Source organism: Hipposideros armiger, unplaced genomic scaffold, assembly GCF_001890085.2.
Source record: "Hipposideros armiger isolate ML-2016 unplaced genomic scaffold, ASM189008v1 scaffold_366, whole genome shotgun sequence".
In the NCBI taxonomy this organism is placed as follows: domain Eukaryota; kingdom Metazoa; phylum Chordata; class Mammalia; order Chiroptera; family Hipposideridae; genus Hipposideros; species Hipposideros armiger.
Genome location: NW_017731716.1, coordinates 958,461 through 972,225, shown reverse-complemented (window position 1 = coordinate 972,225; position 13,765 = coordinate 958,461). Strand labels below are relative to the sequence as shown.

The window sequence follows — 13,765 nt, the reverse complement described above, 5'->3', positions numbered from 1 at the left end:
TCCCCACCCCCGCCCCCCTGCTGTCCCCACTCTCCCAGGGCTGGGCGTGAGCCGCCTGCGGGCGCGGAGTCGCCGCTGCGCCCGCCCTTCAGCTCCTGCCACCCTCTCTTCAACAGGTTTGTACCAGCGCGGAGACCCTCCTAGCCTGACTTTGGGGTGGTGGGCTGGAAGCCCCTCTTCTTACCACCCCTTCCACCACGCCTGCGGCCCTCTTTTTGAGGGGAGCCTTCCCTTTGTTTTTGTGATAGGAAAGATGCCAAGTGCCTGCCATCAAATGGGGAGGTGAAGTGTTGCGGGGATCCGTACACAAACCGTGTCCATTATTTTTCCAATCAAAAGCCAGGCCACATAGTAAGTGAGGAGAAGGCAAGTGTAGGGCGCTGCCGAGGAGGAGAAAATGGATTCGGTGGGTTTGTTTGGGCGGGGATGTGTTTTTTTGGCAAGATGGATGGCTCACGGTGCCCTCGCCGTGATGCAGCACAATGCAGCAGTATCGCAGCCTCCCCGGGTTCTCACTGGCGGGGCTTGGCACGGCCACTCGGCGCCTGCGGCCCCCACCCGGCCCCACCCAGGCCCGGGGCTGCCCTTGGCCGAGGCTGGGAACACCATCTCCCCACCTTGTCTTGCTGTTTCAGCGGGCTGTGGTGTCAGGAGGATGTGGTGTCAGCTGTGAGGGGGGACTCTTCTTTTTGGGGTGACCCCCTCTCGCCCTGCCTTTTGGGCTGTACTCAGATGAAGGGGCGCCCTGCAGCGCTAATGCGGGCAGAGGGAGCCGGCCTGCCTCTGCGGATCGGAATCTGATCTCGGACTAAGGGACCTGAGCTGTAGGGAGGGGCTGCAGGGAGGACGCGCGGCCCAGCGGTGTGCGGAGGCACTGGTGCAGTCAGTATTGGGAGTCGCAGCGTTTTTTTGTGGATCACCCGTAATTTGTAACCACAACCCAACTATCTATCGATTTCTTCATATATGAAAAGTTGATATTTATTGGAGCATCATAACTATTACGGTACCTCTGTGTTTGGTCAATAATAAGAATATAAATTTTTCCTACAGAAAACCATTTTTTGAAATAAAACGGTTACTGTTTTAGTTCGTGTGTCCCTGAGACATTTCTAAAAATACTAACGTTCAGTAGGTTTTTTAAAAAGGAACTTAATGTATTTTTTGATGTGTAGTAAATGATTAACCTGTACTGGCATTGCTTTCATCGTTTGCTTTTTCTGTAAATCAAATTACATATTTGGGTGCTTTATTAGGGATTATTAGGTAAGTGAATGTATTAGTATTCAGATTTTTATTGATTTAGATAGCCAAGTTAGTCATGACTAATGGGATTTATGATGGTAATTGACTTCATTTGTGTTTGTTTATATGTATTTTTATACATATTTTTTGCAGATGTGGTTGGGGAGGGAGTTGAGAAGGACAGCCCACCAAGGCCTCTGTGGCTGGTATCTGGTCAGAAGGAGATGGTTGCCAGTGTTTTCATCTGTTTAGTCTGGGCTAATACACAGCGAATTTCCTTTCTAAATGCCACTTCTACAATTCATTTATTCATTGTGAGATGGCAAATGGGGTACATTTCAAATGTCACCCCAGATTCTTCTAAAATGTATAAGTGAAAAAGGAAATTTCAGTATGCTAACTGGAAGAGAAGGTCATTATTTCAAAGCAAGGGTGTGTCTACTTTTATTTTTTAAATCTCTCATGAATCCAAGTTGGTGGCATTTGATTTCACATGGCTTTGCAGAATAGAACTGAATGCAGATTGTGTGGTTTACCGGCATTATTTTGAGTTTCTTTTAAAAGAGGGCCATTAAAATATAGAACTTTTTGGATTGCGGCTTCATCGTTGTCTGGTTGTATAAAATCGTGTTGCACAAAGATGTTTGGGAGTATTGTTCCCATGATTATCCAGGTATTTTGGATTTACTGTGTTGTAAGGAAATATCCTGTGTTGATGTCACAGGAGGTTTAGCTGTTCTGACTTACATACCAGGTGCAGAATTCTGTTAGGTTAAGCTCTTTGTAACTTTCTCCCTGGACTGACCGAAACCTTCATCTGAAAGAATGAGAAATATTGGGGCACTGAAGAAACGGTGGTCACTGGGTTGTCTCCTGTTGTGCAGGGTTTCTGAGGAGGATCTCTTTGGTGAGAACAGTCAAGTGAGAAGACCTCACTCTCTACTTGTGACACATCCTTAGCAGAGACTTGACATTGGCGGTTTCGTTGGAAGAGTTTGTTGGAGTGGTTATTTTGTCTTGCTGTATGAAACTATGACTTTACATGTGGAAATACTATTTTGAGATGGAAGGATTTTACTACTAGTAAACAAACATAGACATGATGAGTGGAAATTATTCCATGTGGTTTTGTTGAAATACGCGTTTCATTTTAAGAGCATATTCTTAGAATTTTAAAGCCCAATATATATTTTTTACATGTGGTGATGGGATGCTCCTTCCATTACGTTGGGCACTGACCAACATCTGCATTATAGTCAGGCTTTAATTAATGTCCTGTGGATTTCCTTATGGTAGTCCGGGTTTTTTCCTGTGAGACTATTGGGAACGTAAACCATTCTTCCCTAGGGAAAGACTAATACCGTGGCTGGAAAGTTACTTTTGTAGACCTGTGGAGGTGAGTAAAACGTCTTATGGATTTCTCTTGTAAGTTTTCAGTCTTTGCTGTTTCTTGAAGCACCTTTTCTTTGCAAAAGATCTAGTTTAGTACTCTTGATTTTTCTGATAACATTTGTCCTGTATCCAAGTTCATATAGTGTAGGAATAAAATCAGTCTCTACCTTGGTGAGTAAAATTAAACTATCCCAATTAGATACACCCAAACTTCTACTTTTAAACATTACTGATGAAGGCATTTTCATAATGTGCCTTGCTGTCATAATGAGGTTCATGGACAATGAACATCAGGATTTCCTGGGAGTTGGTTATAACTCAGATTTCTTAGAGGCCCCAACCCAGATCTGTCCAATCCTAATTTGCATTTTAACAAAACCCCTAAGTGATTTGTATGCACATTAAATTGAGAAACTGCTCTACTCCTTCAGCTAAGGGGCCTCCCTATCAGAAAGTTCCTTCTCATATCTCACTTTTGTCTTGTCTTTTGAACGAGTATCAACACATTTTTTTCCCTTGTATCACTAAGTGGTGTTGAAGAAAGTGAGGCACTCTGTAAATTATTTAATACAGAAAACCTTTATGAAGTTCTTTAATATTTTGGTGGAATACTCCTATTTATTATACTTTATTTAGATTAATCAATTTTTTTCAGTTCTTTTCTAAAGTTAAAAATAACTAATTTCCCTCTCCTTCCCCAAAAGGCATGGCTTTGAGACTGCAGAGCTGGAGTCCCGGAAGTCCAGGGTCCCCCTCTGCTTTCCTCTGGCATCTTGTTCTCTGTCATCAGCTATTTCCTCTATTATATTCAACATCCTGCCCTTCTGGTCCATTCTTAAAGTTTTTTTTTTTAAACAGGTAATTTGTACATACAAAATAATGCCCATAAAAGATATGTTAAAGAATCACAAAGCAGCAGACACGCAGACAGCCAGTACCTAGTTCAGGAAGAAGAACCTTATCATCTGTTCAGAGTCCCCTGTGTGCCCCTCTGTCATCTGCAGCAACTACTGTCCTGAATTTTGTGCTTCTCATTCCCTGTTCTTCTTTATGGGTTGTACTTTTTAGAATTCTTACGTAATTTTGCATGTTTGTGAACTTTATATAAATGAAATTATGCTTTATGTATTTTTCTGTGATTTACACTCTTAGATTAACATTATATTCCTGAGATTCATTCATTTTGTTGCTGTAGTGCATTCATTTTCACTGCTGTGTGGTATTCCACTATGACTTATTTATTCCTTCTTTATGTGGTGATATGGTTTGATTCCAATTATTTGCTACTATAAAAATGCTGCTATGAATGGTTCTTCTCTATGTAACTTAGTACATAGATGGAGATAGACACACACACACACACACACACACACACACACACACACACACTGTCTGTTTCTCTTTCTCTGGAATGAAATTTGCTGGATCATAGGGTATGTGCATCATCAACCTGACTTGATAACACTAAACTTTTTCCAAAGGGATTATACAGATTATATTCTCACTAGTAGTATATAAGTGTTACTATTGTTGCACAACCTTGCCAGTAGTAAACTTGAAAATGTCCGGGTGATGTTTGTGAAATGTTATCTCGTTGTGCTTTTTATTTGCAATTTCCTTGATTATTGAGGTTAAATACCTATATTATTGGCCATTTGGGTTCATTCTTTGTGAAGTTCCTGTTCCATCTTTTGCCATTTATCTTTTAGATGTTTTTCCTTATTTATTTGTAGGAGTTCTTTATGTAGATTGCATATTAATCCTTTGTGGATTATAAGTGTTGCAAAAATTACCCCCCCCAGTTTGTGTGTGTGTGTGTGTTTTAAAGAAACTCTTTGTGGTTTCTTTTGATGAATAGTCATTCATGATTTCAGTAGCGTCATAATCAGTTTTTGTTTTTTCAGGTTTGTGAAGATGATTTTGTTATTGCAGAAAATTTTTCCTTAGTTTGGAAACAGGACGGATTTTGAAGTCAAACAAATCTGGGCTCAAATCCTAATGTTATTGTGTACTAGCTATGTGGTCATAGCCAGGTTCTAGGCTTGGTCTCTTGGAACCACAGTTTCCTCATCAATAAAATTGAAATAATACTAATACAGTTGTGAGACAGCAGTATACAGTGCTAGGCCTCTCCGTGTTCAGCTGATAACAATTCCATTACTTTCTCTTTACTGCCTAAGCTATATGAGCCACTGACCCCTTTTGAAATGTTTTGCAAAAACTGTATTAACATTTTTATGTCAAACAGCTTATGCTTTTATTTTTTAAAAGGCTGTATTACCAATAGAATTTATATATTGATTTTAGATGTATGGAGTATGTGGAATTTATATATTTGTATATTGATTAACATAGGCTACAAGGCCACTTACTGGAGCCTGTTTGTCAGTTCGGGTTTCTATTCCTGAAAGTTAATATAATTATAGTTCTTTTTACCAAGAAGCATTTATACTAATGTTTTCCCCTTTCTGCTACTTTAAGATTACTTTGCAGCATCTTTTGCGTGTTTGTTTTGATTTAGTAAATAATTACTGAATACCTTCCCTTGACAGGACATGAAGTTGGGTTAGGGCGATGATGGTGTGGGTTGGCTTAAAGGTGAATAAGAATTAGTTCCTGAATCCAAGGACTGTATACTCTACTATATAGGTTATACTCTATACGTGAACACAAAAGACCTTTTACTGACCAGAGGTGTGACTTCTGTAAGCCTTTAATTAGTCTCAGATCTAAATTTATTAAATGAAAAACTTAGGTGAAATTATAGTGGGGGTTAAAACATATTTGGTTGAGAAGAGAATCAGTTTGTCTTTAAAGATGTTGTTTGAGGTTCCAGCAGAATCCTTAGTGGAGACGGGGTTTGAGAAGTTGAAGTACGAGAGGCCTGGGCCAGTGTGGCTGATGGGAGGCTACTGGATGCAGGGGTCCTGAGCTTTAGGCCCTGGAATTGCACAGCTGGGTCACTCCAGGCACTGGCTACGTGACCTCTGGCAAACTGCATTGACTTCTCTGTGTGCTTCAGTATCTTCATCTGTAAAATGGTGGTGGTTATGACAGTATCAAAAAGGATCATTAAAGCTAAGTGAGGTATACTCCAGTGCCCATCAGAGTATACTTTAATTACCATAAAATGTGGCATTTTTGCTTTGCCTAAATTTTATGCTTTTTTCCAAATAAGTAATTTGATTTGTTCAGGAAAGATACATTCCAGTAAATAATACCAATCATTCAGTTAAATAATGCAGAGTTCAGTCTATATTAAACTTATCCCTATTTGTTATGTCAAAATACAGTAATAGGAAAGGCAACCCTGATTAATATTTATTTTTAACAAACAAGAAAACACTAAAACCCTAGTATGTGGGGAAAGGCTAGGAACAGGAAGTTTATAAAAGAAGAAATCAGGGAGGCCAGTAACTATATTAAATTGTTAAAACTCACCAGCAATATGAAACACAACACAATTGGATTATTTTTCCACTTAAATTGGTAGGTAGAGAATGCTCTCTGAGATGCTATGAGATGAGAGCTCTGCAGCACTTGCTGGATTAATACAAACTTAGCTTGGTTAGGTTATATATATAAGAGAAATCTTAAATGTTTATACCTTTTGGACTGAAATTCCCACTTGTAGCTCTATAACCTAAAGAATTAAAAACAATAGCAGTAGTTTTTAAATAAGGGTTTCCTTAGCAATAATAATAGTGAAAAAGAAAAAGGGGCATAATCAGATAAATTATGGTAAGGCATAGAATGGAATTCAATGTAGTGCTTAAAATAATGGTTTGGAAGAATATTACTGAAATGGAAAATGCTAACAATATAATATTCAGTGGAAATAATCTGTATAACAAGGTATAACTCTAGTTTTGTCACATGAAATAAAAGACTGGAAGGAAATACATTAAAATGTTAATGGTTTGCTTTGGTTGGTGGGTTGATGGGTGATTTCCTTTCTTGTAGGAAAGGAAATTTCTATGACTTAATGTTTCTCATTTTGAGTTTTGAAATATTTCACGCATAGAGAAGAGTATACAGTAAATAATATAATAGACTACCATGAAGACCATTTTTTTTATAATAAAAAAGCCATCAACACTTTATTTTAATATTTAAAAAGGAAGAAAGAAAAAAGAAAATCTGGCCAGTATTAGGTCATTGTTAAAGAATAGTTTAAAATTCCAAAGGATTGTCACATCTGTCCTTGTCTGAACTTATCTAAGAGCAGTGGTAAAATGAGTAACAGCATCTTTAAGGATGTAGGTCTGAGAGAGAAGTAGAGCATTCAGATGTAATGGAATGCTAACCTGACTCTCGACACTCACCTGGGCCAGCTTAAAAAGTGGGGAAGACCAGGACTTGAGTATTTCCAAACTTCTGACTTGCTCGGAGAGAGGAGTGAAAGGAATTCTGTGACATGATTGTTCTCACTCGTGGAAGCCCAGACTGCTGCTGGAGCTCATTGGTCAGAAATGTAGATAAAATTCTAAGTGAAAATTTAAAATAAAAATGACCCCCGATTTAGATTACTTCTGATTAATGGTTTCTCAGCATTTGAGAATATTGTAGGCTAAACAAATTTTAATGATATCCTTCCTTTTTTGTATGAAAGGAAATTATGTAATGTCATATGTGATGTTTACATATACATATATGATGCATATATCTATACTACCTTATCTATATATCTCTATTACATTGGTGAGAAAGAGAGAGGTGCGTGATTAATTTCCATCATGCAGAGGCAAAAGGCTATTTTAAGGCCTTTTAAGTGGGGAATATTATAGAGATAATATTTTGAAGGTGAATCCCAGGAATGAGTTATGGCCTTAGCTGGTGGCAGAAATGTTTGGGAGAAAATAATACTTTTCTGTTTTGTGGTCCAAGCCCACACTGTATTGGCACTTTGTAAAATTTAGCTTATAAAAATGAACTAATTTATTCCTAGGCATTTGGTATGTTTTCTGCCATGCACTTTAAACGGTTGATTGAAGAGGGTTTCAGGATGAAATGTGCTTTGAGATATGAAAGTAAGATGTTACAGTTTCAAGTTGCTTTAAAATTGACCCTTATTTATAGGTGTCATAATTCCATTCTCAGGAAACTCTATAAACTGTTGTTTTTTCTAAAATCACCTGAATGATTTTAAGAACCATTTGACATCTCTGTTCTAGAATGTAGAGTTCCCTGCTTGTTCTGATTTTTAACATATAAATTCTAAGCCATTAGTTAGGCAGTAAAATCTGTATTAGAACATAACTATAGATTTTTACCCAACAGATGAACTAGGATGACATTTAGAATGATATATAAATATAGTATTTATTTTTTTAAGTGTGTATGTTCAGTGTTTAATTTGTGTCATTACATGCATTTGTGCTTAAGAAGCTCATTAGCCTACCAGAGGAGGCTATCTTCTGGGTGATGGGAACTGTGGAAAAGTTCTAATTTCATCTTTCCATATTTTCCACATTTTTGTAAATGCTTGGTAATAAACATTGTCATGCTTTTTATAAAAAAAAATCTAACATTTACCATAATACACCTCATTTTAGCTGGTTAAGAATGAAATAAAATGATTAATCAGCTAAATATACCTTCTGCTGTTCACATTTTTTTCTACCATAACTTTCAGAAAATCAGTATTAACACGGAAGGTGTAGAGCACCCTGAAATTTAAAACAGATTTTTCCATTCTTCATTTAAATGTGCATTGTGTTAGGGCCTTGCCATTTCATTACTTCCATGGAGTGTGGGAAAAGATGTAGGAACGGGGCCCCAGGGGAGCCCCTGAAACATTCTCCAGGAGATCAGCTTCTATGGCTGCTGCCTTTGGCTCTGGATGGAGTTCTCGTTGTTCCCACCCAACGCTCTAGGGTGGCTGTTTCAGGGATAGTTTTTGTCCTAGCGTGTTTGCCTCAAGGACAAATCTAAACGGTCAAGGAATGCATGTTTTTCTGGAATGTTCTTCACCAGCTGTACCACGTCTTTGGGGTAGGATAATTCACGTTCTTATTGCGGTTTACGGCCACTGAGGGGGGGGACCTTTTTCATCTTATTTATTTAAAAGGGAAGGAAAAACCTAGATTTTTCCCTAAAACAATGCTTATTTATATTTTCTGTAATGCTTAAACGTTTTCCATTGTATTTTTTAACCTGTAGTGTAGGAGTGCTTTTATAGTGAGAACAATGGTCTTAAAAGATAATATATCCTTTTTTTTTTACCTATTTGGAATTCCTGTATATTTGATAATCTGCTTATATATACAGAGTGTATAATTTTAATCTGAATGGTTTCTGAAGACTATATACTTTCATAAAGGTATAAATTAGCATAAGTCATCATAACAAAAAATTTTAATTTTTGAATAATATTTTCTTGTTTATTACGAAAATAATAAATATTTATTGTAGGCCATATGGAAAATAAAAACAAACACAAAGAAGAAAATTAAAATCACTAGGTGAATTCAGTGACCCTATAAACTTGCAGTTAACAATTTTGGTGTTTATCCTTTAAACCTTTTTCCCTCTACGTATATTTGTTCATTTTACAAATAAACCAATTCTCAAATCTTAGGTTGAAGATATAAAGAAGTTTTGACAGTCTACATAATCACTTGATGTTTATCACTCTTCCAGTTTATACCTGAATCATGGCAAAACAAAATCTTACTACTGGTCATATTTAAAGCTATGGAACAAATACTGCCTGTTGCCCTGAGCTGTTTTTAATGGTGGGACTGTTAAAGAAAAATTGTGAAGAAACAGAACCCAAAATTTATTTATTGTAAATACTTCTGTTCTTTGAAAAAAAGCTTTTTACAGTGGAAAAATACCAGAATTTAAGCTCTCATTAGATAATGTGTGTTTTCTGTTTTGTTTTGAAAGGAATTCCCCATCAGAGTTGTCTTAATTCTCTTGAGAGACATCTCCATATGCTTGGACAACATCTGATTTTACTTTTGTCTTCAGATTTCAGAGAGTCTTTGAAATAGTTACCCCATAACATGTCGCAAATGCAATGGATATGGTTGTTATAATCTTGGTTTTAAATGTAATAAATTTTACTAGACTGGGTTTGGTTATAACTGTTGAAAGCATACACCAGAGCTCAGCTTTCTTAGGTTCTTTGTATTAACTGAATTCTTTAAAATTCTGTCTTTGGATCTAGGATCTGTTTCAAGGGGGTAAAAAGCAATATACATACATATTTGATTATGCAAATCCGTTCTTTAAGCCCTGAGACATCAGATGGATGGAGGTGACTTGATGGTACTTCTTTGTTGCCTTAATTCTAGTATTTGGCCTCTCTCTGAGGAAGGTGCTAAAGTGGTGTCTTCATGTGCTGAGGGGAAGAGGGAGAAATACCTTTGTGTTGAAAGAGAAAAGAAAGCCCTTTGCAGCAATTTCCAGAGGGTACTTTGTGGTTGTTATTAGCCTTGTTTGGGGTGGTGGGCCCTGAGCGAAAGTGGCGAATGATCTTCCCTGGTTTAAACACTGAAGGCCAGTGGTAGCTCATTTCATATTTTAGTGGGAAAATCTGAGCTGGGCTGGGTGATGGGCTGGGTGATGGGCGGAGCAGTGCTGGATGATGGAGCTCAGCTGCACTTCCTGTCTCCAAACAAGGGATTCTTCAGAAACTCCCAACATCATGGGAAACATTCCCTTTGAGGGTGGCTAAAACCCATCCTGGGAAATGCTTGATGGTTAATGGGACTGGGCTGTTCGAAACCTGGAGTAGGGCTCTCCACTTAACGGCCAGGCAGCCGCAGAGGTCAGGCCTCGCCCTGAGGAGGCCTCCAGCTGAGACAGTGCCCAGACTGGTCCCGGTGCCCCAGGTTAGGGGAGAGCAGGGGCCTGGAATGTGGCCTTATCCGGACCTCTGACTGGATGAGCACACCTGTCACTATTTTAGGAGGTGAGTGGTGGTCAGAAGCATCAGTCAGGTGACTTCTCTGAGAGGGGTCTGGTTCTTCTCACAGCAAGGTTGACAACCCTGTGCTGCCAGCTGTCCTTAAATATCCAGCTTATCTCCTGGGGTGGCGTCGAGGTCGCACCACAGTCCTGGAGCAGAGACATTTGTGTGCCATTTGAGCAGGAAAGAAACCAGTGCACACCTTGTGTTTTATCCTTTGTTTTAAAGGTAGGTTTTTCTGTTTGTCTGTTTGCTTGTTTTTAAATCAACACCCACTGCTAAAGGAATTACTGAGTTTCCCTGATAATAAGGATGATTTGTCATTTTGAAAGGCTTATTTTGCTTTTGAAGTATATGTTCCTGACATGAACACCAGCTTTCATCCTAGTTCTAAAAATCTCGTTTGATTTATAAAGGGTGAAAATTTAATTAGAGAGCAGGCTAATTTATTGTGTTGTTCCTGAGGAAGACTATTCTTGTCTGTCAGTTGAATTTTTATATATATGTATATACGGAGGGTGCTAAAAAAAACATATACACATTTTAAGGAAGGAAAAATGCTATTAAAGTTGTAATACTCAATATATACCAATAACAAAAGATGAATACAAGTCACGTTTGACTTCTGTGGTTACAAGAAGTGTTCAAAGTGGTTACCATCAGCATCCAGACACTTCTGATTACGGGGAACTGCTGTTTGAGTAATGTTGACCACAGTGTCCACTTGTATACATATTTTTAGCACCTCCAGTATATATTTTTTCCATCTCTGAAGAATTATTTTGTCAGTGTATGTTCACATGAATATTTTATTCTTTATTACGGTATTATTTCTATTGGGTTACACCCTTGTTCAAGAAAACTTGTTCACATGAACTAAAAAAAATATATCTTTAGCGGGTCATACTTGAGAACTGCTTCTTAGTCCTCTCAACTTTTAAAGTAAGTAGATATTTAATGTAAAGAGCATATCGATAGCTGGCCTATCACTGGAATGTTGTGCAGCTGTGCAGAGCATGAGGATCAAATGTACTAATTAAATATGTTTTTTTAGCAAGAATGGAATGTAGCAGCATGTGGTTACCCATTCCAGTTTGTTTTTGAAGAGGACTTTTTTTTTTTTCCAAGTATTAACAGTTAGAACATTGGCTTAGAGGATGTATTGCTATGTAAAATTGTTCCTTTCACGGAGGTAATGGGATTCATTAAATACTAAGATTATCTTTTAAAGTGTACCTGATGAATAGTCTGCTTCAAAGTGTAGGCAATGGGGCTATGACTTGAGTTTGGCATCTGCAGTCAGGGTGTCCCTTTTTAAAGATTTTATCTTGCTTTTTTGCCCTCCATATCAGTTAACTTTCTTTAGGGGGTGAGTCTTCAACCTTTCTTTGGACAGTAAGGCAAAGCGATTCCCCTAGTTTGAGCAGTCCCCCAAAGCAGTACTTGTTTTGGGGGACTAATGTGGATCATTTGGGCTAAGTTGCATTCACACAGATGTTGGTTTGATTTTTTTTTTTTTTTTAAGCCAGGCCTTGTGTGAAGTGACCTGATGGGAATAAATGACAGGCTGGTTATGTAATGTGGCAACATCTTACTTAGTGTGTCTTTAGCGATAACTGGGATGTGATTCCAGCAAGGCTGTGCATAAAAAGTTGGAATGTGTTGGAGAACTGCCAAGAGATTGGGAGCAAGCTGTGTGACAAGCACTAAAGCAGCCTTGGCCTGCCTTTAAATAGCTGTAGTTTAACAAAATATCTTGAAACTTGTCATTTCACTTGAGCAAAGTTGCACCTCCAAATGTATGACCAAGCAGCAGAGAGTGTTGCTTTCCTCTTTAGTTTAGCAAGGTTTCTTTGAACTTGTTCAGGTTTATTTATCTTTTTGTTCCAACAGTCTTAAAGAATCTTGGGACTCGCTGTAGGAAAATACTTCCGTGCAGCCTCTTTATTTTGCATGGTTTTACCTGGACTAGCTAGTAATGCGTTATCTCAAGCTTCACATGGAGGTTCCCCTACCCCACCCACCCCACTCACTACAAAATACGCCGTCTTTGTGGTTTGACTAAAAGCTGGGGCCCTGAAGGTTAAGAAAAAAAAAGGCCTATATTTGATATATATATGTCTGATAGTCATTTGGATATGAATTACTGACATTTGAACACTAAAACATTGTAGAAGCAGAGTAAAAGGCATTCATTATTTTTTTATTCTTCACCTTTTGACTTGCTATTTATTATATTATTTATTAGATTTATCAGCAGTTTGTCTGTAGTACTTGATTTATTTTCTAACTGTGGTCTTTCAATTTTTAAAAAATAGATGGGATTTAATTTTTTAAGTCAGGATGGTAAAAACAGAGTGGAAGGGGGTCCAGTCTTTAGGAGGGGTCCTATACAGGTTTTAACCTGGTGGTGACATGAGCATTCAGGGCCGACCGACAGTCATGGGCATGCTAGGTGGAGGTCGGGGCTGCCTGCGAGGATAATCCGAACAATTTATTAATTTGGGTGCTATGAAGATGAAATTTTTAAAAATGTAGTATTTGCATTAGTGGAAGTAAGAACAGATGATTTAGATGTTAAATGTAATGTGAACACAGTGAATGAACTTTATCTTGAGAAGCATAAATACAAACCAAGTTCCTATTAAGAATTTCTTAAAAGGTGATATTAACAGATATCTTAATTATCCTATAACAAAATCCATTAGAAATTTGGACTTAGACATTGCAATAATTTTATAGCTTTTTAGAGTACCCATAAGTGGCTTTCTTTATATTGCTGTCTTCAGATTTATAAGTCTGAATTTTGCTTTGTCACTTGATATCTGAACATGTATATCAGACGGTGTCTCCTTGTATAAAAACAGTATTTCTGGTTTTATGTAAGCGCCTTATACAGAGATTATAGTTTATGATTATTAGCCCTATGGTCAATAGAGGTGAGGTTATTTTTTTAGGTATGTCTTTGTAATATGTAAAGTACATTTTGTTTTTAAAACATGAAAAAACATTTTGTGAAAAACGCGGAGATACTTAGCTTCTTTAGATGTATGGATCTTCTAATTAGATGGCAAATGAATTCTCTATGGTATTATTGACATGTTGGAAAATTTCTTGATTGAGCCTATGATTCCAAAACTTTTAAAATTATATTTTTGCCTTGGTCTTCTTATACACATTCCCTGTTTTTTTGTTGTTGTTGTTGTTGTT

The 13,765-nt window shown here is 37.7% G+C and overlaps 1 protein-coding gene across 2 annotated transcripts in view; it reads left to right on the top strand.

The window, feature by feature from the left end:
* SPTBN1 (spectrin beta, non-erythrocytic 1) overlaps nucleotides 1–13,765 on the top strand; it is a 202,584-nt gene that overhangs the window by 869 nt on the left and 187,950 nt on the right. Inside the window, exon 1 of one of the 2 annotated variants that reach the window (XM_019662091.1) lies at nucleotides 53–116. The exons of the other annotated variant lie outside the window; for it this stretch is intronic. The gene's annotated coding sequence lies outside the window, so the exon portion shown is untranslated. Of the gene's footprint in view, nucleotides 1–52; nucleotides 117–13,765 lie in introns of those variants that run through there. 2 annotated transcript variants of the gene reach the window in all.